Source organism: Stegodyphus dumicola, chromosome 6, assembly GCF_044657685.1.
Source record: "Stegodyphus dumicola isolate Sdum_Otavi_A_Nest chromosome 6, ASM4465768v1".
Taxonomy (NCBI): Eukaryota; Metazoa; Arthropoda; class Arachnida; order Araneae; family Eresidae; genus Stegodyphus; species Stegodyphus dumicola.
The window spans coordinates 176,372,143-176,397,483 of NC_140773.1; the positions used below are offsets into that span (position 1 = coordinate 176,372,143).

The following is a 25,341-nucleotide window of genomic DNA, read 5'->3' on the forward strand; positions in this document are numbered from 1 at the left end:
CTCCCTACTGGACCACACCCTAGTCTTAAAGTCTAGCATTTGAACAAATTCTGCCATCGAAAGTTTGCTTGTCTCCAATGGCAATTTTAAAGGACGACATATTTTTCAAGAACGCCAGTATTCCTATGATTGAAGTCACACCTATCACTTTAAACAACAATTTATTACTCAGATATGAACAGTTTCAGAATAGGAAAGCGTGAGCCCGCTACGAAATTGCAGAAAAATGGAGATCAGGTCTTTAACAGCCACATTATTTACTTCATGTAGAAGCTTTCTAATTTTTGACATTTTCATTACATGTCGGTGAAGAAAGACCTTGTATTCGTAAGGCATAGTGTGTAGCATAATTTACTGACATTTGATTTACTGCTGGAGTTTTAAATAATTATGTCTCTGCAAGATTTAATTTCTCACATTCTGAAATGTAGGTTCTGAAATATAGATACACATATAACAAGCATAATATTGTTTAAGATAATGAAGAAAAGTACTTTTAGACAGAAATGTACTAAAAGAAATATACCAAAGGTTCGTATCACTTTTCCTTCTGCCATTTGGAACACCCAATCATAGCACCTATTTCGAAAAAGGTATTGCTATTACAGCTACATAAAAAATTAAACTTAATTAAAATATTTTAAAGGCCATGGGTAAAATGACGAGGATTTTGTGTATCCCAGAAATTAATCTCCGAAGCTTAGTGTTGCGAAAGTGAGAAAAAAATAGTCATTGTTCTCCAAATCCAGAGATATTTTATAAGATTAAAAACTGTTATAAAAAATTAAAAGATGATGAACTAGCGTTCTGTAACAACTTTCATGAAGTGACGTATGGATTTCTAGGAAATTTCCAGCAACTGAGTTTAGAATTCTTATTGGTGCAGAATTTAATAGAAATTGTACTTCCTACATTCCCACTAGGTCTTTCTAAGATCTAAAAGCTGTAAGCGACGAACAAGGAGAAAGATTCGATTAAATGAAGTAAAAATTTAAAGGTAGATGGGGCCCTAATTTGATAGGCGAGTATTCTTGGGTTCTAGTAAGAGAAACTAAACGAAAGACACATAATTATACATAAAAATATTCTGATGTGGACACCCCATGACTTCCTTTAACGACCTATTAAATTAGACACATTTTTTGCTGGAGTTCATTTAAATTTTAGAGATATATTTCTCATTCAATCTATATAGATCTCACTCCGCGGCAAGGCAGAAATACATAAATATTCAAAACATCTTCATTAAAAATTGTAAAATACAAAAAAACTTAAAAGACCGAAGACAGGTAAAAGCAGTTAAATTTTTGTTTTGCAATTTTACACATTTAATTACTCTAATCACACTTTTAAATTGTTGATTATTCTACAACTATTACATGCAGATTAACTGAAGGCATAAAAACCCTAACCGGAACACAAGAAGAGGATAATTCATGCGCTTTTAAAAGCAAAAATGCACAATTTACCAACATATAACAATAGAAAACACAACTCACCTAGCCGGGTAACAGCCGATTGCAGTGAAAACGAAGGGTGCATAACTAGATGTTATTGTAGCAGTTATACAAAATTTCAACGTTCTACGGCTAATCGTTTTTAAGTTACGCAAGATACATACATACGTATGTACGTATCTACAGATGTCACGAAAAACTCATAATCCATTTTCAATCCATTTTACAATCCGTTTTGGAAATAATAATTTATTCGGTCCGTACGTATAGATGTCATGTAAAAAATCCTTCATAGGGGTTCGATACCGGTCAAAAAGTGTATTTTCCTTGAAATATGAGACACAAAATTTTCCGCAGTTGCAATACTTCCTTTACTACGTACAAGGAAGTAAAAATTCTCATTTTTAGAATAATTTCTATATTATATGTATGATTGAGTTTAACATCAGTACATGTATTATACATCATTAATTATGAGATTTTGAGGATATCGGTCAAGATTTCCCTATGTTATTTAGTATAACAACCGAAGCTTAAATGCCTGACTTTAAAACATATCATTGGATTCGAAGGAGTATTCTTCAGTTAATTTATGGTACTCTGTTCTGCCCAAAAGTATAAATTAATTAGTATTTCGAGTGTGTTTCGTAGTTACATAAACATATTAGTGACATTATAATAATATGTTAAAGAAATTAGAATCCAACGTAACATTTCTTAATACTCACATAAAAACGTTATATAAGTATTAAGAAATGTTACTCTAATTTTCGTGCTCAGAAAGGAAAATTTATTTAAAAAGACCCGTTTTTGTCCATACGGAAAGCAAACAAAGCTTTGTTGACTAGTGTTAATTAAGTGATAACATTTCTGCTGACGATAGTTAATTTGCAGGTGATTTTAAATTAATTAATTATATAGAGATATCTAAGAAAATTTCATGCTATTATACTTTTAAAATTCTTATTAAAAATTGACAACAATTTACGTTTTATTTAATTTAGGTATCCTATTTGTATTCATTTTTTAATAATATCGAAGTCAAAACTAAACTGTCACTATATTTTTAAAATTCGAATGACTAAAAGTTTTTTAAAAGTTCAATAGTTGCTGATTCCAGGGATATTTAAAGAATAAATCTAAACTATTGCATTTTATTAAAGAAATGTTGAAATCGAAACAAGACTTGTTATTAAAAAAGCATTAACCTTACCTTAGATGAAAGATACAAATTTATTTTTTGACTCATTTTTCTGTTTATGTTTTCGTACCTTTTGAAAAAAAATATATTTTATTAAAATATATGCATAACTCATTTCCCATTAATAGAGACGTAATAAGAGAAATCACTGATGTTATCAGACAAATACTGAAACAATTGTTTCAGACATATGACCAAAAAATAAAATCATATGCATAATACTTATATGCAAAACCTTTAAGAAACGAACTTCTTAATTCCTTGAAAATGATGATGTTCTTTTCGCTATAAAAATTTCCTGTTCTGTCAAAGCAAATTTCTGGTACGTCACGTGTGATATATATGTTTTTTCAGCTCTCGTGCCCAGTTGATACATTAAAAGATTCACAACTGGGTCTTAAGTAATGAGGTGTATGCTTTATGAAATAAACATAGATGTGGCACAAATTTATGATGCCCGTGGCACAAATTTATGATGCAATAACTTTAAAACAAGTTTTCTCACTACTTCCCTACGTTTAGGATTGCTATTTTGAACAGCGCGTGTAAAATATATGACTTTATGTTCTTTGCCTTGAATTTCAAACGATTCATTCTTAAAATAGTAAGCTTGTCATAACTTCTACAGCTTAAAACATATATCATATGAAACAGGGTATGTCACACAAATTTGGTATCTAAGGCACCGGTTTTCAAATTTGGCATCTGTTTCAGGAGCCTGGAGGATTTTAAAGATCACAACTTTGATTTGAAACTTGGATGTGCCTTCAGGACATTGCTGAAAAGATAGTCACTAAATTTGCCCTTGTAAATCAACAAGAAATCCATTCAACCTTCAGGGAAGAAATAAGCTTCTGGAAGGAAAAAGATTCTTTTCCCTCACTGCACATGTTTTTGAATGAAAATTATTTTAAGTTCAAAGCAACCTCGAATTTACGGTCGATGAATATTTATGGCATGTCCTAGTCACTTTATCTGCTTTCTCTAGTCATGTTTAATTGAAGACTTCATCAACATTCTGCATAAAAAAATATTGATTCAGAACTTCTTGTGACCTACCTCTTTCTGCCTTTAATTTTAAACATGTCTGTTGTAGTAATGTTTAGATACATTGAACCGGATATTAAGACATTTAATTCTCTTTATGGCATCCTATTCATGTTAGGCAAGTTTTCCAAACTAAACGGGAGTTCAAAAAGAACATACAGAAAGGGATAGAAATGGCTATTTGCAAACTAGTGCCACCAATGAAGAAGGAAAAGTTTGCCCTTCTTCCGGTACTGATCTAATTTACAGGAATATGTAACAGAATGTAATTATACGCTGATAATATTTCTGCGAATATATTTTAATAGATTGCTTGATTGTCAACCCACAATATTTAAAAGATTAAAAAAAAATTTAAAACAATATTTGAATACATTCGAAAAAATCATTTAAAAAAACGTGAAATTGAAAAAAATTACTAAAAAATATGTGTGAAAAGTTTTACGTTTGTTAAACATATTAAGTTTACATAGAGGTTTCAAAAATCCCTGTTTTCTAAAAAGCTTTATTCTAAGGATAAAAAAATATTAATACAAAATTTTTAAATTATTAAATAAATTACGTATCATTCTATTTAACGTCTGGTAATCAAATCTAAAGAACCTGTAACCAGATACTAAGATTTGAATCAATCGTGTATGCTACTTAACAGCATTACGCTGGTGGTAGAACCTAACACAAGGAGCAGTAAATCAAAAAGGCTTCATGGCATGGGAGTTTCTAAATCACAAAGTAGTACTTAAAGGGGTTAAAAAGGTGGAATAAGCATTAGAAGAATAACGCGGCTTATATGATTAATAGCAAAACACAGTGGGGCTATGGGCTTACGGAAAGAACTTCTTTAGGGAACTTTATATCCTATTTAGTTTTCAATGTTTTAAAAAAAGAGGTAGTTTATTTACTGATTTAACGATTATTTGAGTTAACTGTTAACAACACGCTCGTCTAATGGAAATTCAGTTCTCTAAGCTTAAAAATACAAACAGAATATTCAGTCGTATTCCCATATCCGCAATACGCAGCAGGAGACGAAGCAGTTTATATTTCTAAATGCGCGCCAGAGTGACACCAGGCCATAATTTAGAAAAATATAATGCAGCTGCTTGAAATTCAGTACTATCGTCTTCCAACAGAAATCAGTACCGTAAGCACAGGCGTCCTTCTTTCCAAACTGTTGTATTTTAAATTTCTTTATTTTCACAGTCCTGCTCCTGCTTAAAATGTGCTTTCATCTTGTTTCCAGCGTTCTCTCTATTCTCGTTAACGTTCTTTTAACCATATTTCTTCTATTGCTGTGATGGAAAAACAATATATATATTTTTTATTTCTACTATTCTTTCAAATAGTATATTTGTAGGGTTTGATTTATTTTTACTAATGGTAATTTTAATTTGTTATCCTTTTCTGTCTTCTCTTTTTCCCCTCGCGTTTCTTCGCCAATTTGTAAATAAGCTATGGTGAATGAGTGTATTTAAAATGAAGTAGCGAAAGGTTTAGTGAGAGCGTGGTTTCACTGTTGTGAGAGCACATTGTCATTTGCCCCAGCTGTTTACTTTAAAATCGGCTTCGCATTCTTGCTGCTGAATTATTATCCTGCCGGTGTGGGTTTTGAGTCAACGTGTTAGATTAAACTGAATTGTGCAGTCTTGCACTATCCTTACCTTTAAATTTAATGTTACATTACCTTTTAAGGTTCTCACCGCAAGGGGTCGGTGGTTCTAAGCTATGTAAGTCCGTGCCGCCTGTAAAATATTGTGTTCAATAAAAGGGTCTTTTACACCCTTATCCTGTAGTATTCATCTTCCAGTCTTTGGGAGAAATCGGAAGATTAACATTTAAGAAGATCTAGTTACACTGAATGATAGCTAAGAGAACTAGATCCCACAATTCTATTGTATAATACTCGTACAATAATTGCATTTCTTCATTACACACTCATGATTAAGGAATTAGATAGTACAATGATTACATTTCTTCATTACACACTCATGATTGGCAAGTTAAATTAATACCTCAAAATCTGTAACTACACGCATATAAGACGGAATACAATATTATACAATAATATCTTACATTGCTTTATTTAGAAGTTTGGTTATGTAATCGATCTATTCAAAGTATAATTTATTAACTGTTGGTAATATCTTACTACGCATAAGTTATTAGTTTGTTTAACATGACCGTATTTGTGCATGTTGCGCGAATATATTATTTTATGCAGCATTCACGGACGCGTTGGCACATATTACTCGCAAAACACAAGGTTCAGAGATATGTAATAAATTTAATATTAAAAGGAAAGTCAGATGAATGCAATGGAACTTCCTCAAGATGTCAACCCACGGATGCAAACACTTTACATATCTGTAGAGATAATCACCTGTGATGCTCCACACCGGTGATTACTTACGTTCTCAGAAATACTGATTAACTTAAATTGGCGATCATTTACGGTTACGGGAGGCACCGCAAGAGGTTTGATTGTATTTGCAAGTAAAGCACATTTCATGTTATGCTAAATCTTTATTTTCGAATACAGAATACGAAACTCGTTCATCAAGAAATCAACGAAAAACCTCTCTAATGGTTAATTAAAAGCATTACAAAGCGCATAAATTCATTTTTAAATACCATGCGGCCCAAAATTTCTTGCTCCTTTTTCGGGCTATATATGATTAACGCATTATTGCAAGATCGCATTAGTTAAAAGAAGACACTCCGATGCTTAAAGAATCACTACTTCATTGTCAAGTGCATTATTGCTAAATCTCTTTATTTATACGTGATTTTGGATAAAAATGAATAAATGAAACCGCAATATATCGAAATCAAGCAGCGTTATAACGCGAAGGCACAGTTATTTCATTCTAAATAACTAACACATTTGACTCTCGCTATAACGATCTCAGGCGCCTTAAAGAAAAAGAATGTTATTACAAGTAAGCGCTATAATGAAAGTGTACATGTTTAATACACTCTCATCAGCTGGGGATGCACCTTAGAATGGAAAGATAATTATGAGTCGTCATTATGACGAGCGTCGAATACATTTATATTTTTGGACCCCCTCTGCTAAGTAGCAAAATAAATCTAAATTCAAGAATTGTGAAAATGAAAACTCTCGTACTTTTCAACACAGCAGGCAGACCGTTCGTTACGTCACCGACACGACGAAATCCGCTCGCGCTCAGCCATTGGCGAATAATGCGCGACCGGCGAGGTCTTGGCGATTTGCTTTCGGGTAGATGCGGCAACCCACAGAAAGAGTGAGGATCTCCGTCGCTGAGGAGGAGGAGAAGAGAACTGTTTTTAGGTGATGACATGTTCGCGCATTCGACCCATACTGGAATAAATCCCAAATTTCGGTCCGGGGGTGAGTGGAATTTTTTTACTTTCATTTTTCCTTCCATTTTACATTTCGAACGTACGATAAGAATTTTTCTGCACAACCTCTGAACGGGAACTCAAAAGCGCTCAAGGTTTCGTTGCGCTCATCTCACCCGGTATTGAACGTCCCCATCTACACCCGGCATATTTTGTTCAATTTTCTCCAAGTATAGCATCGCAGATGACAGTACCTTTTTAATATGTTTTCATAATGTGTGACATATTGTAAACATTCTTGGCTTACAAAACTGCTAAAAAATTTTTCCGGAAACAAACAAATACTACAATCATCAACAGTGATGGTGTTCATAAATCACTAGGAATCTCCCAAATCCAACAGTCAAACTGGTGTCCAAACTGTCCAGTTCTCGGTTAAATTATATTACAAAAATATACCTGTAATTCTAATTTTAAACAAGGAAGCTACATGCAAATGAATTGATTCATGAATTGAATGAACTCCAGGAAAGTTAACACAGAAACACACTGAATAAGATGACGTACTGGAACAAGAACTGTTGCTATAAAATATGCATTTGAATTTGTATCAGATAAGAATACGTCCGAAATAAATAATGTATTTTATTTATCACTCGAAGAAGTAACGTACGTAAATTAGTTATATCTCATCTATTGGAGTTCATGTGATCCAAAGACGCTTGTAATTGATCGATAAGCAATGAAATCGAAATGAACAACTGGATATTTAAGTTAATACTATAATAGTTGATTTTTCAGTTAGAGGGTTACTATCATTTTTGTAACAATTATCAAATTTCATGGATATATTTCCATGATAATATTTCATGGCAAATTGCAGAACATATTATAGTTTTAAGTTCGATTTTTCCTTAAATTACAGTACATTAAGAGCAGGTAATAAATATTATATTACTTAGTATGTTAAGATATAAAATTTCTTCCTTCACTAAATCAAGCATTTATAATGGATAAATACACATTTAAAATGATGTATTATGGAAGATACACATGCTGTTCCTTGTGGTATTCTTATCCAAAAACTACTGCTCGGTAGTTACTCATACTCTACGTCTTTCGTGGAACGTATATACAAAAACAATTTTAAAATAAAAACGTAAATCACATGTTTACAATATTTTCAGATTTAAAGAGCTTCCTGGTTCTGTTGTGATGTAATGGTCTTGTTATGAATTTCTCCTAATTTTCCGGGCGTTAGACCAAGTTTATAATCCATTTACATATAGTTCTCTATGTGGTGTAAATACTGCATCATAAGGATATACATAAGTGCAAATAAAAAAAAAAATTGCATGTTCGTGAATTTAACCAGCGCATTCATGTACATTTTATCTGTTCATGAATTTCAGTACATTAATTGAAAACTGTGCAGACCTCACAGGGTAAAACTGAGATTTTCATTTATTCATAAATCTATGCGAAATCCTTTAAATATGTATGGATAGGATTCTCCACGGTGCATTAATAGCTCTAGTAAAGTATCTCTGGAATATTAATCGAACAGGTTACATCGGAAGTAGCCTCAAAGCTTTTCTTATACATGCTGGCATGCTCATTGTTTGAAAAGTGTCTTTGCTTCGAGTTAATCAAAATTCCTGTTCTAAATAATATAAACTCAACTTTATCGAGTGAACCTTTTTGCGAGTTATTTACTAGCTTTAACGTTAAAGCAAATTTAACTCACTCCATAAGGACAGGTCAAGAAAAATATCAACTAACGCGTAAAAGAACAGGAAAATTAAAATTAACAACAGAACCAGATTTCTCAAATTATTACAAATTTTATTGTGAATTACCTGATATTCTGATTTCTGTTTGCTTTTCTGTATTTCCGAAATCAAAGTCAAATAATGAAATAAAAATCTGACTTTTGCATCTTTTGTGCATTTTCCTCATATAAGTAAAAATTAGTTGGGATTTTCAAACCGAATGGCTTACTGAAAGAAGTGAAAATTCATAAGAAAAGAAATAATTTTTTAAACACTTTTCGTTAAGACGCCAGAAAAACATAATGTGACGAAATGTTACTTTGTAAATAATAAATACTACATCCTAAATATAGGACTAAACGCAAGGTTAGTTGGGAATCCACTGATAGCTATGAATCGGCTGTTCAGACTTTCCATGTTTTTATAAATAAAACCAGTTTCCATAAACACTGGCATAACTCCAACTTCTGTCTTCAAGTTAAAACACAAATAATATTGTTGCTTCCTTTATTCTTCCTCTCACATAACGGTTATTCACTTTTGCGCCTTCCCTTCTAGTTGTGTGAAAGATTATTTTTAAAGATTTCCTTAAATTATTGAATTAAATACGTTTCACTACATAATTTTTAAAATTTTATCGGATAATTACCAACTTGTCAATCTCTGAATTTTTTATTTCGTACCACAAATTTCTGGATTCATATTCGATATGAATTAATATAGAGTGTCGGAATCATTCCACGAATATTGCGGATTTTAATAGTGCCTCATATTAGTTTATGCACCGGATTCGGTAAAATTTGCCATTTTCTAAATAGCCGAAACGAGTTGCTACTGCCAACTCCATACAAAGCTAGAACTTTTTGAGATCAGGACAGAAATATATTTAATAATGTATGTTCTAGAATTATTCTTTCCCTTCAGTTGAAAGAGCCCACAAGAACACTGGTTTATGAAGGATACTTTGGAATTTCAATTTTAACTACATTTCGTACTTGCAAAAGTGTGCAATCTTATTTATCACTTGCAGAATTGTTAACGGATCGTTTTAAAAAATATGGTAGAACAGGAAAACATTGAATAAAGCTTAATTTTTTGCAAGGAAATATTTTGACACTTATTTGATAACGAACTATTCGATGAAATGTGGCAATTATTAAGAATTACAGCAGCTGAAAAAATTAGCGGTAGTCTGCAGATAAAACTGAAATTACATAAAAACGCGCCGAGACTTTCCCACAGTTTCATCATGTTTCTTTCAAATCTAATTATTAACTTAATTATTTCTGTGTTTGTGAAAAAAAAAAACATTCAGCTACGTACCGTGTATTTTAGATAATATATGGGCATTACACAATATAAGAGTCAAAGTCGACGTTCTGAAGAACGATAAAGAGAAATGAAAAAGTTTTTAAAAAACACAAACAACATGTAAGTAGGTAGCTTGTTTTGCTATTTTATGTTGTGAGAGTTTGATAAAAGGATTTTTAATTTACATGAAAAATATTACGCACCAAAGTTTTTCAATAATGTATTCTTCCAGAGTGGCTCCGAAAGGTCTCGCCACCTAAAATTCATATTTTGTTGCCCTTATGATCTTGTGACTTTTATTAAATTGCATATTAACAGATGGGTTTTATATTATACTTCTCTAATCCTAAATTTTCCTATTATGTAATAAAACACCCGAATTCTTATAGTTTTAAGCTTCAAAATTCGAATCTTCAGTTAAATCGATAAATTATTTACCATTAATTTACCATGTTCTTTTAAATAGTACTCCTTCTGCCTAGATTATGTAATGCTACAAGTTTTACTTTAGTTGTTGAAGTAATCTTATTTAGTCGAAACGGAATTAGTATGAGTTTTCCAGTTTGCGCCGGACAATCGTAATTTATTGCTGTCTCAATTAAGCGTAAAGCTCATAAAATACCTATGCGATTCCAGGATTTTGTAAATATTTATTGTGAATTTTGCCTTTACCAATATATATATATAAAGATAAATATATTATTGTAGAGTAAAAGGAGATATAATTCATAAATCAAAACACTTCGCGTTCCAGGAATATATTTTTTGGAACTTGTGCAGTCCATTGGACGAACAGAATTATGACAGAAGTTTTAGATCTTTATTTAAATTGCGTTGCATACTCGAAAAAAAAAACGTTTTAAGATATTAAGTCCCAACGTTTTCTCTCAATCAAGTTAGTTATAGAAGAATATATAATAGTCTCTGCTTAATGGAAACAATTCCTGTAAGAGCTTTTCGTAGTAAATAACACGAAAGGATCTCTACAAAAACCACTGTAATATCGAAAGCTGTGATAAATGCAAAATGTAATACTCTTAAATCATGCGAGAATTTGATTTGCATAGAGTTAATAGGAAAATATAATACATATGAGATAAGTATTATATAGCATCTTTTAAAATGTTATAATAATTTAGTATTTGAATTTTTTCATTATTTTTATTAGGAAATGATCATATAATAAGAATTGTGAACTGTTTGAACGAAATGTATGATATTTTTTTAAAATTTGTTTTATCCTGGATTTTATAAAAAAAAATATGGTTAGTTCTAAACATAGCATACACCTTCTTCATAGCAAAACTTGTTAATTTTAGTACAAGAAAAGGTAGGAGACATTCTTCTTGCAGGTGCTGGATCTAAATCTAACTTATGAAACATGTTTGCTGTAACTGGAATTTTAAGCCATACAATAGATGTTATGATCAAGTAATTATAGCGATGATAAAAATTAAACCAAGTTTTTTCCCTTCCCCAGGCATTTTTAGGTTTTTTTTTTTTTTTTTTTTTTTTTTTCCTAAGACGAAAACGCACTTATTTCTTTCGGGTAGGATGTTTGGTTTATATTTCTAACTTACATAAAATAATTGGTCCGCCAGCGGCCGAGCGGTAAAGTCGCTGAACACTGGTAGTTCGGTCCGAGGTTCGAAGGCTATTAAAATAATTAATTAATCTTTAGTTAGTTGAAGTTTTTTATTTTTTAACTAATTTGTTCATATCCATTGTTAAGTGCTTCCTCACGTTTGATTGGGCCCACCAGCGGCCGAGCGGTAAAGACGCTGAACACTGGTAGTTCGGTCCGAGGTTCGAATCCCGCGAACGGGCTGGCTGCATGGGCGTTTTCGTGGTTTTCCCCATGTGTAACGTGTATGCGAGCCAGTTTCCCTTAGAAAGTTCTCTACGAAGGCATCCTTCCCCTTAGGCAGATAGCCCTCGTGTGCTTTGCCATAATTAAATACATGCACACACACATAAAATAATTGTATGTTTTTATGTCGGCATTCAAATGGTCTTTAAATATGTACCTTGTTTATTTAGTATAAGTTCTGAAGGAAGGTTATGTAGATTTCCTTGTTTAAAATGATTAACTAAAACAAGATGATGGAATTTTGAATAAAATATAAAAAAAGCAGATGATATTTTCAATGCGAATTATATTAATTATAACTTCATTACTAAAAGCGAATTTAAGATGAAATGCAGCCGATTTTTAAAGTGTGATTTACGTTACTTGTAACTTCATCCCAAGAATATCAGATGGAATATAGGACACCTTTGTAATGTCCATTGGTATAATTTTTTACAATCTTTGCTTCTACTTGAAAGTGTACTCATGGACATTTGTTTAATTATTAACTGCGATTTTAGTTCTTTTAAAAAATGTGCAGTTTTTACTTTTTGAAACTTGAATATTTAATACTTTTTAATTAATGACTATATTTTATCTCGTTAACTAAGTCATTCGTATAAATAATACGTGCAGATGATAGTGCATTGGGAAATATATCACAAAACAAACACATGATTAGGCTATGTATGAATGGAATCATGTAATGCATGGCTAGAAACAGCTTATATTAATTATACCAATCGTAGTAATGTTCACGAAAATGATTGGTAGATGCATCACAAAATGAGATATATTACACTAAGAAGGTAATTCATATTATAGTACACTTTCATATATCAATGAAATGTGTTTCAGTTTCTACTAAGCAACACGCTATATTAAATAAAAGTTGATAATTTATCGTACTCTCAGTGTCATAAATCTAAGTTAGTTTTGAAAAAATACTGGAAATAATTTAGGGTGGAATATATAATAGCGGTGCATTTTACCGTCATTTTTATTTTTATATCGCAGATAAATTCCCCAAAACCATGTTAAATTTTTCTTCCTATGCATAAAAATATCAAATACAGATTCTAGAATATTTTTGTTTCTATAAGGAATATAATTAATTTTTTGACTCAATTTTATTATTTTTTATATTAAAGACATTTTTTAAAACTTAAAATTCGAATAGGGCTCATATTGCGCATATAAAAATGCGCGATATGAGCCGTTCGTTGGAAATAAACCGGGCAGGATAAAGAAAGATTTGGTCTGCTAAAGAAAATTATTTAAATTTGTATATTTATTTGTATTTTATTTTATACACCGTATTCTGTGAGATTTTTAAGAGACGAAATATTTCTGAGCAGAGAAACAAAAAGAAACAAATATGAAAAACTTTGAAATTTCGTGTTAAAAAAAAATCTAATGACACAATGGACTAAAACAGAATTCGTAATTCGCGCTAACCGAAATTAACTTATAATACTTCCTATGAGATCATATACATCGCGGCCCGGACCGAAATTTTGTTCATGTTAACGAAGCGTTCGCCTTAAGCGAGTTCGTGTTAAGGCGGTTTACTGTAGTAAAATGTATGGATTCCCTTATGAAAAGTAGAAAAAAAGAAATTAAATAGCAAACTATATTGCTATTTAATTTCTTTTTATAATATGCTATAGAAAAATATTTAATAGCAAACTTTTATATGACAATGCGGAATAAAATTGTGAATGTGTTAAAAAAAATTCCATTGTTAAATTTATTTGTCGGTTTATCTGCGTAAATAAAATTTTTAAATCATGTTTTTGCCTTAATTGTATCGACCTGATATTCAAAATATTGCATAAATGTGTATTTGCGATGACAATAAGGCGTTTAATGAAATATAAATACGCACAAATTTATTTGTCGATAGATTGATCGTTCATAAATATGCAGACTTTTTATCGATACATAAACCCAGCAATGTGTGGATATCTGCACGAAAAACTACCGGTGAACAGAAATCGGACAGATTATCTTGCAATTTACCCATCACAGTAGGATTTTTTACACTGTCAGAAAATTCCTCAATATCTGTGAGATATTATAAATTTTAGTGAATAATGTTAAAATTTTTATACACATTTGCTGCCTCGCGTAAGACGTTTTTATGTGCCGAGGTCTAAATGTGTGGGCGGTTAAAAACACAAAATAGAAAGAACACTTTGACGAAAAGCTAAACTATATACAATATTATATATTCAAACTTTCCACATTTTGTGTTTTCAACGAATGCACTAAAATGTAGAAAATAACATTGCGATGAGTCTAAAATTTGAAATGTGACATTAATAAAGTTCCAAGAAACATGAAATATATTAATATAGAATATAAAGAATATATATAAGAATAATAACATTTAATTAAATTAATTGCGTTTTCATTCAGTGGTCATTATTCTTGTTAATTTAATATTCAATATAAGTTAGATTACTTACAGTGATTAATTAATAATTCATGAGGCATTACAGATATATCAAAATCGCATGATATTTGTATTCTCTATAGATATATACACACATTTAAAACATTTCTCAAAAGTTTTCGCTCACATCTGACCTTTGCACGTTCCTGTAGAATTAAATTTTAATTGTGAATAATTGCATGGTTATAAAAGGAGGATTTGAGCTCATATTTTGAGTTTTTGAGCTTCGAACGCATTCACTTTCAGTCTTAACATACTGACAACTTCCAATATCACTTTGGAATTGAACTTTCTCAGTCTTTTTGTTCTTCTTATTTCTCGATTTCATTAAAGTGTAATATTTCCTTGAAAACACTTGATTTGTTTGTTACTATGTGTGTTATGCCAGTATTGCTTTCACGTGTGTTTTTTTAATTAGCAGCCGCGCAAAATATAAAACAATATGGCGAGTAGCACTGATAAAATAACTACAAAGATTGTAGCTACAGTGAAAATGATATAGTTTAAATAATTTTATATGTATCTCTATTTTTAAATAACGAATAATCTGTATGTATATGTATTCCTCGCATTGTGGAAAAACAAAGGCTCCTAGAGACGGTAAATTTTGTGCACACGTAGTCCTGTAAATGATCATGCGCATCTCGAAACAATTTTGAATTTCGAATTTGTTTTTTATTTATTTCATACTTTGTGCGAATTTAAAGAACTTTTGATTAAAAGTTCAGCAATTTAAAAACAATGTGTTGAAAATCGGCAAAGCGTTAAGTTATTTATGTTTCTTATTTAATAAGAAACCTCAATGATAAACGAAGTCTTGCTATTCAGCAAACTCAATTTATTTGTCTTCTGAATTTTATCTATAATCTCAGCAATTTAAAAGAAAAGTATTGCCACTACCCAAAATAAAGTATACTTATCTTGAACACGCTAGTACGTTGCCATTCCGCAAAGCGTAAGATGTCTAATTTTTCTTCCAATATTCTATTATTAATTCACAATAAATGATTTAAGCAATAAACGCAGATCTTCATTTCATTATTATTGATTACTAGCTGTATCTGTGAAATTACATAGCTGGGTTCATTTAAATTAGGGCCCATCAGCGGTTGAGCGGTAAAGTTGCTGAACACTGGTAATTCGGTCCGAGGCTCGAATCCCGCGAACGGCTTAGCTGCATAGACGTTTTCGTAGCTTTCCTCGTGTGTAAAGTGTATACGAGCTAGTTTCCGCCAGAACGTTCTCCCGGAAGGCACCCCTCCCGTTAGGCAGACAGCCCTCGAAGCTTTGCCATAATCACATAATACCAAACCATTTTAATCACAATATATATATTTCTTTTTTATAAGAACTATTTTAAACGGCTGGCTAAGTACAATGAAATTTCAACTATCGCTCGGAAATTATTTTTCATGTTTCCTAAACTTCTCTACCACCACCCATTTTCTGTTTTACAAATTCTCAAAGTACTTCTGTAATTCTTCTGTTTTACAAATTCACATACAAATTCTCAAAATTGTATGTGAATTTTCTTTCAGCAGTGAATTTAATTTTGTGTAACAGCGTTCTGTATAGTCAAACAAAATTTGAAACAATTATATTTCATGTAATACTGTGACATATTTATTATTTTACTACATTCCAGTGCTTCGAATCTAAGGAAAACATTATTATATACCCGCCATATCCATAAAAGCTGTCGCATAAAATGCAAAATAAACTTTAACGAAAGCACAGATGTAGGGCATTTTGCAATAAAAAATATTTTTCGCGATATTTTCAGTAGCTGTTCCATATTTTGCCAGACAGAAAAGAGAAATGCGTATTTTTGTTCGTGTATAATGTTCCGCTACATAAATTTCACGAACTGGTATAAGAGAGCAATGATACGTAGCAAAAATATAATACTTTATCATTCCTCTTCTCCTTACAGTTTATTATGATTTGTGAAAATAACAAAGTTTTCTATGCTGTCACAACTGCACATTCGCGTCTTCTCTAACCCGTAATTTAGTAACTAATATAATAAAATAAACTATTCCATATTCAATGTAAAATTACTGCATAGGATTGTAAAAATTGGCCACAGCGCTTATTTCCTTAAATACTAATTTTAGACTTAATCAATTTAATACTTTAATTGATTGAATCTAAAATATACTTAATTTAATTGATTAAGTCTTAATCAATAATTTCAAGTATATTGAAACTTGTCACGGCCACCACTTCCTTATAGCGGCAATGCTGAACCGCGACCACCTCCGTGAAGCGACCATACCTAAGCGACCACCTAAGTGGAGATACAAATTGACTGGAACCGTAGGTGTTTCTTTTGATAAAGATTAATTGCATAGAACTTCTTAAAATATGGTACTGAAGTTCCTTGAACATTCTCTCAAAGCCTTAAAAGTGGGAAAACTCTCAAAGTTGTAATTTAACTTTTGTAATTCATAATACTAAACTAAATTCATTATTATTTATAAATAATTTTTCTAAAATTTACACATTTTATCATTACCAATAAATGTTTGTAAAGATATCTATTATATAATGGAAATTTCGGAATGAAAATTCATTTGCATGCAATAAAAAGTTTGTCATTTCCTCTACAAGGTATTTTTTCCCTCCTCAAGTATGTAACGTGTGCCTCATGGTGTAACGCTGGCATACGCAGCACGTATTCGACAGGTGCAGGTTCGAGTCCCGGCGAGGTCGTTGCACGTTTGTCATGTCTCTTACTTCAAAATAATTTAATGACTTAACACCTCTTTTATTTAAAGGAAAAAAAAACGTTTTTAATTACTTATATCCTTGAATTTATTATTACCCTACAAATGTTATTTTTCATTTCGAAATAAAACTTTGCATTGTAGTCTCACTGCAATTTCTACTTTCTCGTGGCTTTTCATTCACTGCTTTATCCCTTTCAAAGAAAACAAAGTGGAATACTTAATTTTAGGATACAAATTCTCACAATAATGCAGGATTCAAGAGATTGGGCTTTCTGTCGCATGGTTATTTGGTTATCCGACGTATTACAAAGTCTAACTATAACCTACCGATTCTTTCGTTTAATCTTTTCTTTCCTCTGTTTCTCATTTCAACTCAGCTCTGTCTGACGGAAATTTATTGCGCATTTCAGTAAATGCATTGACATAGCGGTAAAGCTTGAGACAATACAGCTACAATCGAACATGCCTTTTCGTGATAATTTTCTGGTTAAATGCTTGGAACTTTCTGGCTATCAATTATTAGAAGAAACATTAATAGAATTTCACGTATCCGGACTGCAGTTATTCGGATTACGGGTCACTGGTCATTTCTAGTCAAGTAAAATTCCAGTTGTTGTTAGTTATGTATATGTTTTTAAATGCTTCGTTAGATTTAACACAGACAGACATTTTATTATTATAACACGGCATTAATTAATTTCTCTGATTCTTTATTAATTTTTTGGGCGCAATCTAGAAATTTGTTTTGACCCTTATCAATCAGATATTTTAAAAATTTCTCGCTGATACATATTTGCGAAACAATACAATATTCGATAGGAATTGTTTCAAAATTTGATATTTATATGTATTAATTCTCCTACTTTCAAAGGCAGTAATTTTCTTTTTTATTACCTTTTTCGCATTCTAGAGCTAAAAAAATGTAAAATAAAATATATATATAAAAAACTTTTTAAATAACACGTTTTTAATCTAATGTACTAAAAAGCAAAGAATGATTCTTTTAGTTCTATTCTACTTCATCACATATGACTAAAAACTCAATCGAGGGATTCCAAAAATTATATTAGGACACTAAACATAAATTTCAAGTTGCAATAGAAATGATTATATGGAATTATACGCATAGGAATAATTACATTCAAATACTTGCGTTTGACAATTTTGATTTATAACGCATCATTGTTATTAAGACAAGGATATTATTTTTAGACGCATTAGAATATTATGACCGCTAAGACAATTATTTTTTACTTTTTAATGCATGTGCTTTAAATTTACATGATGAAAAGGGTACATAATTATTAAAAATGTTTTAATTATTAATACAATATTATTATTATATCAGTTTATATTATTTGTTTTCGAGTTATTACTTTACGTCACTTATGAAACAGTATCTTAATTTAATTTTTATTGTACAGAGTTGGACTAAGCAAGTCTTTCTTTTTTATTAGCATAAAAAATAGTTTCCTTAATTAAACCAATATAGAAAAAAATTATAAACAAAATTATATGCATAGTTTTAAAGCACATATAAATAAAAACATTAATAACCCACAATCTCTTTCTAGGTGAATCAGAAGCGGGTTGTGCGCTTAGGAAACTAATTTCATGTTTAATTTTTCAAAAAATAGTGTGTTTCGCATTCTGTTTTTTATGAAAATAAATATTTCTTTTTTTCACTCTGTATTTTCTAAATAAAACACAATAAAAATATATAATTTCTTCTTATCCAGTATATTCGAAACAGTCATTCTAAAGCGTTTTGCGCAAAACATAAGATGCAAATATTATCGATGTCCGATGTTATGCAAATTGTATTTCTTTCTTTGTATGGAGGAGCGGCGCAGACGCAAATTTGTTAGGATTTTAAAGCTCGCGTTTAGAGCTTTGAGGTTGCTGTGAATTACTGGAGTTTCAACTAAGCAGAGGTTGTTCTGAGTTTGCTTGGTAAGCCGCTACTGAAGTCTGAGGTTTGAATGTCGTCTTCGCCTTTTCTCAACCAACTTAATGTTTCAAGCGAATAATAAAAGATAAAAAAATATTATTTAATTATTAAAAACCCTTTTAACCAGCCTTTTTATTTCCTTGTACGAAGTAAAAATCCTTTTAACCAGCCTTTTTACTTCCTTGTACGAAATAAAAATCCTTTTAACCAGCCTTTTTACTTCCTTGTGCGAAGTAAAAAGGAAGTATTGAAATCGCGAAAAGTTTCAGGCATCATATTTCAACGCAAATATCTATTTTCACCGCTATCGAATGCAATTTAAGGATGTTTTTGCCTGACATCCGTACGTAAGGACAGGATAAAGGACTTTTGCCTCCCCAAAAAATTGTAAAACTAATTTAAAACGAATTCTAAAGTGAATTTTTTTGTGTCGTCTGTGCGTAGGTACGTACGTACGCACATACGTATGTATCTCGCATAACTCAAACACGAGTAGCCTCATAGCGTTGAAATTTTGTATACAGGACTGCTATAACATGTAGATGTGCACCTCGTATTTTGGTGGCAATCGGTCGCACCAAAAGTATATAAATATATGTATACTATATATATATATATATATATCAACTCTGTTACTCGGCTCAGTGATCTCAGTTTCTTTATTCTTATATGTTTTTAAATTGCGCATTTTTTGCTTTAAAAATGATTGAATTATATTGTTCTTATCTTCCGATTAAGGTTTTTATGCCGTTAGTAAATCTGTATGCGATATTTTTAGAATTATCAACAATTTAGTTGTTTAAGTGCCGCTAAGCCTAATAATTTTTCCCATGGCGGCCATTGCTTGTTTACATTTGAAATAGCAGAACAGTAGATTTGTTTCCAATCTAGAGAAAGTAAGCTTCGCAATAACACAGATAACGCCTTATTTTATTATTGTGAATTAAATCATGCTTAATCCATTCTGGAATTTATTCAAGGAAATAAATTTTTAAGATTTACTTCATAATTTTCAATACAGATTTTGGCTTGTCGCGAAGTGAGAACTGAATTAATTGAATGAGAAATACTGAATCATCTGTGAAGAACTGTTTCTTTTGTTGTTGTTGTTCTTTGCTTAATTTCTTTTATACATCGTTTTAGATTTATTATAGTATTTGAATAGAACATGTGGCAACAATTAGCTAATTCTTCAAATGATATAAATTTTGTGCATTCTGAATTAAAAAATGAATGAAATGTAACGCTGTTAAGTGAACCTAGGGCCAGAGTGTCGCTATGGTAAACACATATAGTGAATTTTAAAGAGTGCATTTATTCTATTGTGGTTTATGCGCTATCGACGAAGTAGATTTAATTCAATCCAATAAGTTTAAATGAAACGCAAGAAAAATGGGTATAATTTAATATTCCGTACAAGGAAGTCATGTGGTGCACACATCAGATTTTTTTTAAAAAACAAAAGGTATGTTAAAAAAAATTATCTTCATCTTTTTCTCTAAATCAAAACACGCCTTTCAAAAAATCACAAATAAAAATTTTAGAGTAAAAATAGTCCAGATTATCTCGATATATAGTGGTAATCAGTGCATAGAAGGTTTAGTAAAGGCATCAAAGTTGGATGACTTCGCAGTAGAGACTCTACCAGTATTATTTACCGATTTTAACTCTCTACTGTGGCCGTGTAAGCTTTCTGTGTCTTGAAATAATTCATCAGTACATCTTTCTGTTCAAGAATTTATACACTTGTCCTTTAAATGCTAATTTCACTAGATCATGTTCCACTTATGATACTTTCCTAGAAAACATCTGCCTTGCTTTAGAAAAAATAGAATGCTTCCTCCCTCCTCCTTTTCCCCCCTTACATTGACCAAATGGTGATAAATTCTGAAAATTTACTCAAATCATTGCATGATTGCTGAAAACTTCACGCGTCTCCCTAGGAAAATCCTTTATATAATTTTTACCTCATTTAAAAGTCATTAAACTTCATATTTTTTGCACTCCTTAATTTTCTTTTCTCTTTTTTGCCTGTGAAATTTTTAGTGGTTGCTGACTTTAACTTGGAAAAAAGTTACTTTAATGTTTCCTTCTTAAATCTTCAAATGAGACACTTTTACCAAACTGTGAAACGTTTCTCCTGATTACCTCCCCCCCAAAAAAAAACGTATTACTGGAGCTTTAAATAAAAGCAATATTGATAATCTATTTATTGCTAGCTTTATTACACTGACTATTCTGAATTGTTATATAGTAGCAAGCATAGGAAGATGTTAAATTTTCAATCCAGTTTCCACTACTTGAAGATTTTGCAGAACTTAATCCTTTTCATCTTTTATTTGCTTGGTTATGTTTTGTACTGCCAGTTATGTCTTTTGGTGGGTCTTTCTTTATTACAATTGTGAGCTTGTATTTGGTATTTGATCAAGATTACAGGACAGCTCTAATTAATGACGATCTGCAAAAGTCACTTTATTGTGTAAATTAATTCAGGTTGACGGTATTTATAATTTTTGTCTTTAAAAGATTATTATTCAGTGTTGCTACTGTTAAAATTACCCCTCTTTTATTCCTCACTTCTTAGAATATTATAATGTTCTATTAATTTGATATATTTAATAAACAGATGATCAATTTTCGCAATTTTTCAAACTTTTCATTCATGTCTTGTTCATACCAGGACTAATAATCGTACAATTTCCTCCAAGTATTCAACTGATATATGACATCATACCTCTGTCTTTCTAAATTAACAGCCAAGAATATTTATTCATAAAAAGAGAGGCTCAAAAATAAGTCTTTTGCATCGAATAGTTAGTACAGTTAAGAACGCAAAGGAAAAGTTCTTGAAGTAAATCAATAGTATTATCCCAGCGGACGTACAAATAATAAAATGAAACAACGTTATTACCTTATATATTACAGCAGCGTGAATGTGATATTCGCGTGAAATATTTATGAAAGGAAACTTAACCGACTCCTTTTTATGGCGATATTCGTGAGTTTGTTGTTGATTGAAAGAGAGATCGTAATAAATTCAGATATGTATGTTTAATTATTATTAATAATATGCTATTGAAATTTGAGTACAAATAAATACATATTCGACAGTTCCAAAATGCATGAAGTCCATGACCTTCTAGACCAGTGATTTACAAGCATTATCGATTGACGATGCATTTAATTGAACACCTATGATATTGCGACACAGTGATTTGAAATATTATTATGCAGAATGCGAATATTGTAGGAACGCTATCTAGTTTGTGGAGCGTGCATTCTACTCAGTTCATGAAGGGATGCTTGACAAACCAAGAGATAAATTAATTTAAAGATGATTAGTCGTTTACTTCGTTTAGATTTCATTATCTGCATGGTAAAAAATACCAGTTCGTATAAATATAAAGTTTAAAACAAAAGTAAATGTTTAAAATGGATACTGAAATTTTAAAATTTTGCGATTATTTAAGTGTCTATTAAATTTTAAAAAGTTTAAAATGCATATAAAATTAAAAACTCCTCGTGGACTTTATGAACACTGGCTTTAAAATACTGTTTATATTTTTATTTTTACTTACTACGAACACAAATAAACATACCCAATAAATGAATTCTCACTGTGATACAAATATTGATAAATGCTCAGTAGATATCTGCACTTTATCATGAACATGTACACTGCGGGGGGGAAAGGGGGGAGTTCTATATCTCCCGTTCTACTGGGCCGATTGACAAAATTCAAATTGCGTTCTTCATGTCTCGAAAGCGAGACTTAGGATATATATTAGATTTTTATATAGCACTATTTTAACATAGGTATTCTGATAGAAAATCGGACTTTTTCTGAAATAACATACAATTTTTTTTACATATTTCGATTCTACGACTTCATTTATGCCAGGCTGCTAAGTTTTGTAAAATTCGCACTAGTTTTTAAAATATTAGCTCTCGAAATTTTAGCTCCTCAATGTTAATTGAATTTAGTATATATTTATTAATATCTCTTTCTATTAAACTTTTTTCATTCTTCCTTTCACATGTCGAAATTTAGGTTCATTCCAAAATAAAATTCACCCATTTTTCATGATTTATTTTTAAAATTTCTATTTTTAAATAATTTTTATAAATTTTTCGAAGAGACAGTTGAATTATAACCTGTAAAAATTTTATCATCATCTTAAAGTAGGTGTATTTCTAAACTCTAAACATACCTGCAAAATGTTAGAGATTTTTATTCAAAATTTTCTAAGATATATACGAATTTACATATTTTCGCGTTTTGAAACTTAGCATCTTTTTTTTTTCAGCGATCATAACGCTTTTTCTTTTTCAGAGATCATCTGGTTTATAGATTTTTGTTACAGTGAATTGCCTCAACTATTTTTAACATTAATTTCAAATAAATTTTTAACGGAGAATTAATTATATAAAATGTTTTCCCTCAATGATGGGTAATAAATATTTATTAATATTATATGAAAAGCTATTTTTTAAATTATTGATATTATTTAAATTTTTTACTTTTTTTTTTTTTTAAATTTCTTACTTTCTTTTTACTTTTAAATATTTGTAAGAGTAAATTTTTACCTTCGCCGTGTTATCGTCTGCAACTTTAACTGCATTTAAATTGAATTGTCTAAAACTGAGAAAGTTCGTTTGATATTTAATTTCTCAATGTCTTTAAAAGAAAACAGGACGTTGACAGTTTGGGTCATGTCCCAGCTCTAAAAAATATATATATAAATATAAATTTTTAGATTAATCCTCTTAAAAAGAATGTTTTAAGTAGCTAATTTTCTCTCGTGTTTATGGATTGTATAAAAAAACATGATCTTTAATATGATTTAGATTGTTTGCAGCCGATATAAGAATCGGGTTACTCTGTGGTACAGAATAAACACTACTGGACTGTTTCATTTCTTTGTCATTCAGCAAAAAAATCTTTTAATTAAAATATTTATCTTTTGGACTTTGCTTTAAACTTTATTTATAGTCAAAATGCCTAGAAAATGTAAAGCTGTCTTCAGCTGAAACGACATTGATGTAATTGATATTTTAAAGAAAATGTAAAGCTGTCTTCAGCTGAAACGCAATTGATGTAATCGATATTTTAAAAAATTGGACAAGAATGCAAAATTTATAGTGTAACAATTGAAAAATCTTAATTTTCTTGTGCGAGCACTGAAAATAAATGTAGAAGGTTAGGTTAAGTTAGGTTATTTAATTACGGCAAAACCTCGAGGGCCATCTTACTAAGGGGAGGGATGCCTTCGTGGAGGACTTTCTAAGGGAAACTGGCTCGTATACACGTTACATATGTGGAAAACCACGAAAAAACCCATGCAGCAAGCCCGTTCGCGGGATTCAAACCTCGGACAGAACTACCAGTGTTCAGCGATTTTACCGCTCGGCCGTTTGCGGCCCTTAATGAAATGGTTGACTATAACTTTATTTAAAATGAATGTCAGAAATACCAAGATGTTTCGAAACGTTGGATGTTTTTTAATAAACTTCCAGAATGCCTAAAGAAAAAAACAAGCCATTAAGAAGAAAAAATAAATTTTTGCATAAAATTTAGATTAAATTAGTCCAAAGGGGCTTTGTTCCTGAAGAACTATTGTTTTCGTTTTGCGATCTTGCGTCGAATCACTATAAACTCCGTTTCACTTTTCAAACTTTTCAAACTGTTGCCACCAAATGTTAGAGTCCTGAATTATATTTGAAGAAATTAAATAATGAAAAAATCTGCATAAATGTATGTATATTTCTCGCATTGTGATAAAACAACGGCACATAGAGCCATCGAATTTTGAATGACGCAATTCTCCTACGAATATGGGCATGTGGAAGCCCAAATTTGAAATTTAGAATTTGTTTTATTGTCGATATCATATTTTCTAAAACTTTAACGAATGTTTGATTAACAAAGCCAGAAGTCGCAACTTAGACTTTTAAATAGATCTACTTACATTTTATGTTAGCAAAAAGGACTAGATCCCACAGGGTAGACAGTTAAGTTCATACACTTTTTTAAGCAAACATTTCGGTAGCGTTACTGTTTACTGAATCGGCCCATTATTGGAAGCAGAAACCAACCATTACATGCGAAATACTCGGGTCGAATTCAAAAATTCGTCTTTCCAGGCGTTCCAGTAAGTCTGTCCTTTTGCCAAATACACCCAATTTTTTTTTCCATATTTGCCTTTTGAAAATGATATTTCTTCCTTTAGGTGATGACG

At 30.9% G+C, this 25,341-nt stretch overlaps 1 protein-coding gene across 2 annotated transcripts in view; it reads left to right on the plus strand.

The window, feature by feature from the left end:
* Window positions 1-6,953: 6,953 nt before the first annotated feature.
* The window catches only part of LOC118185850 (tetraspanin-9-like), a 367,713-nt gene continuing 349,325 nt past the window's right edge, over window positions 6,954-25,341 (plus strand). For both annotated transcript variants that reach the window (XM_035355764.2, XM_035355765.2), the window contains exon 1: window positions 6,954-7,078. The gene's annotated coding sequence lies outside the window, so the exon portion shown is untranslated. The remainder of the gene's footprint in view (window positions 7,079-25,341) is intronic.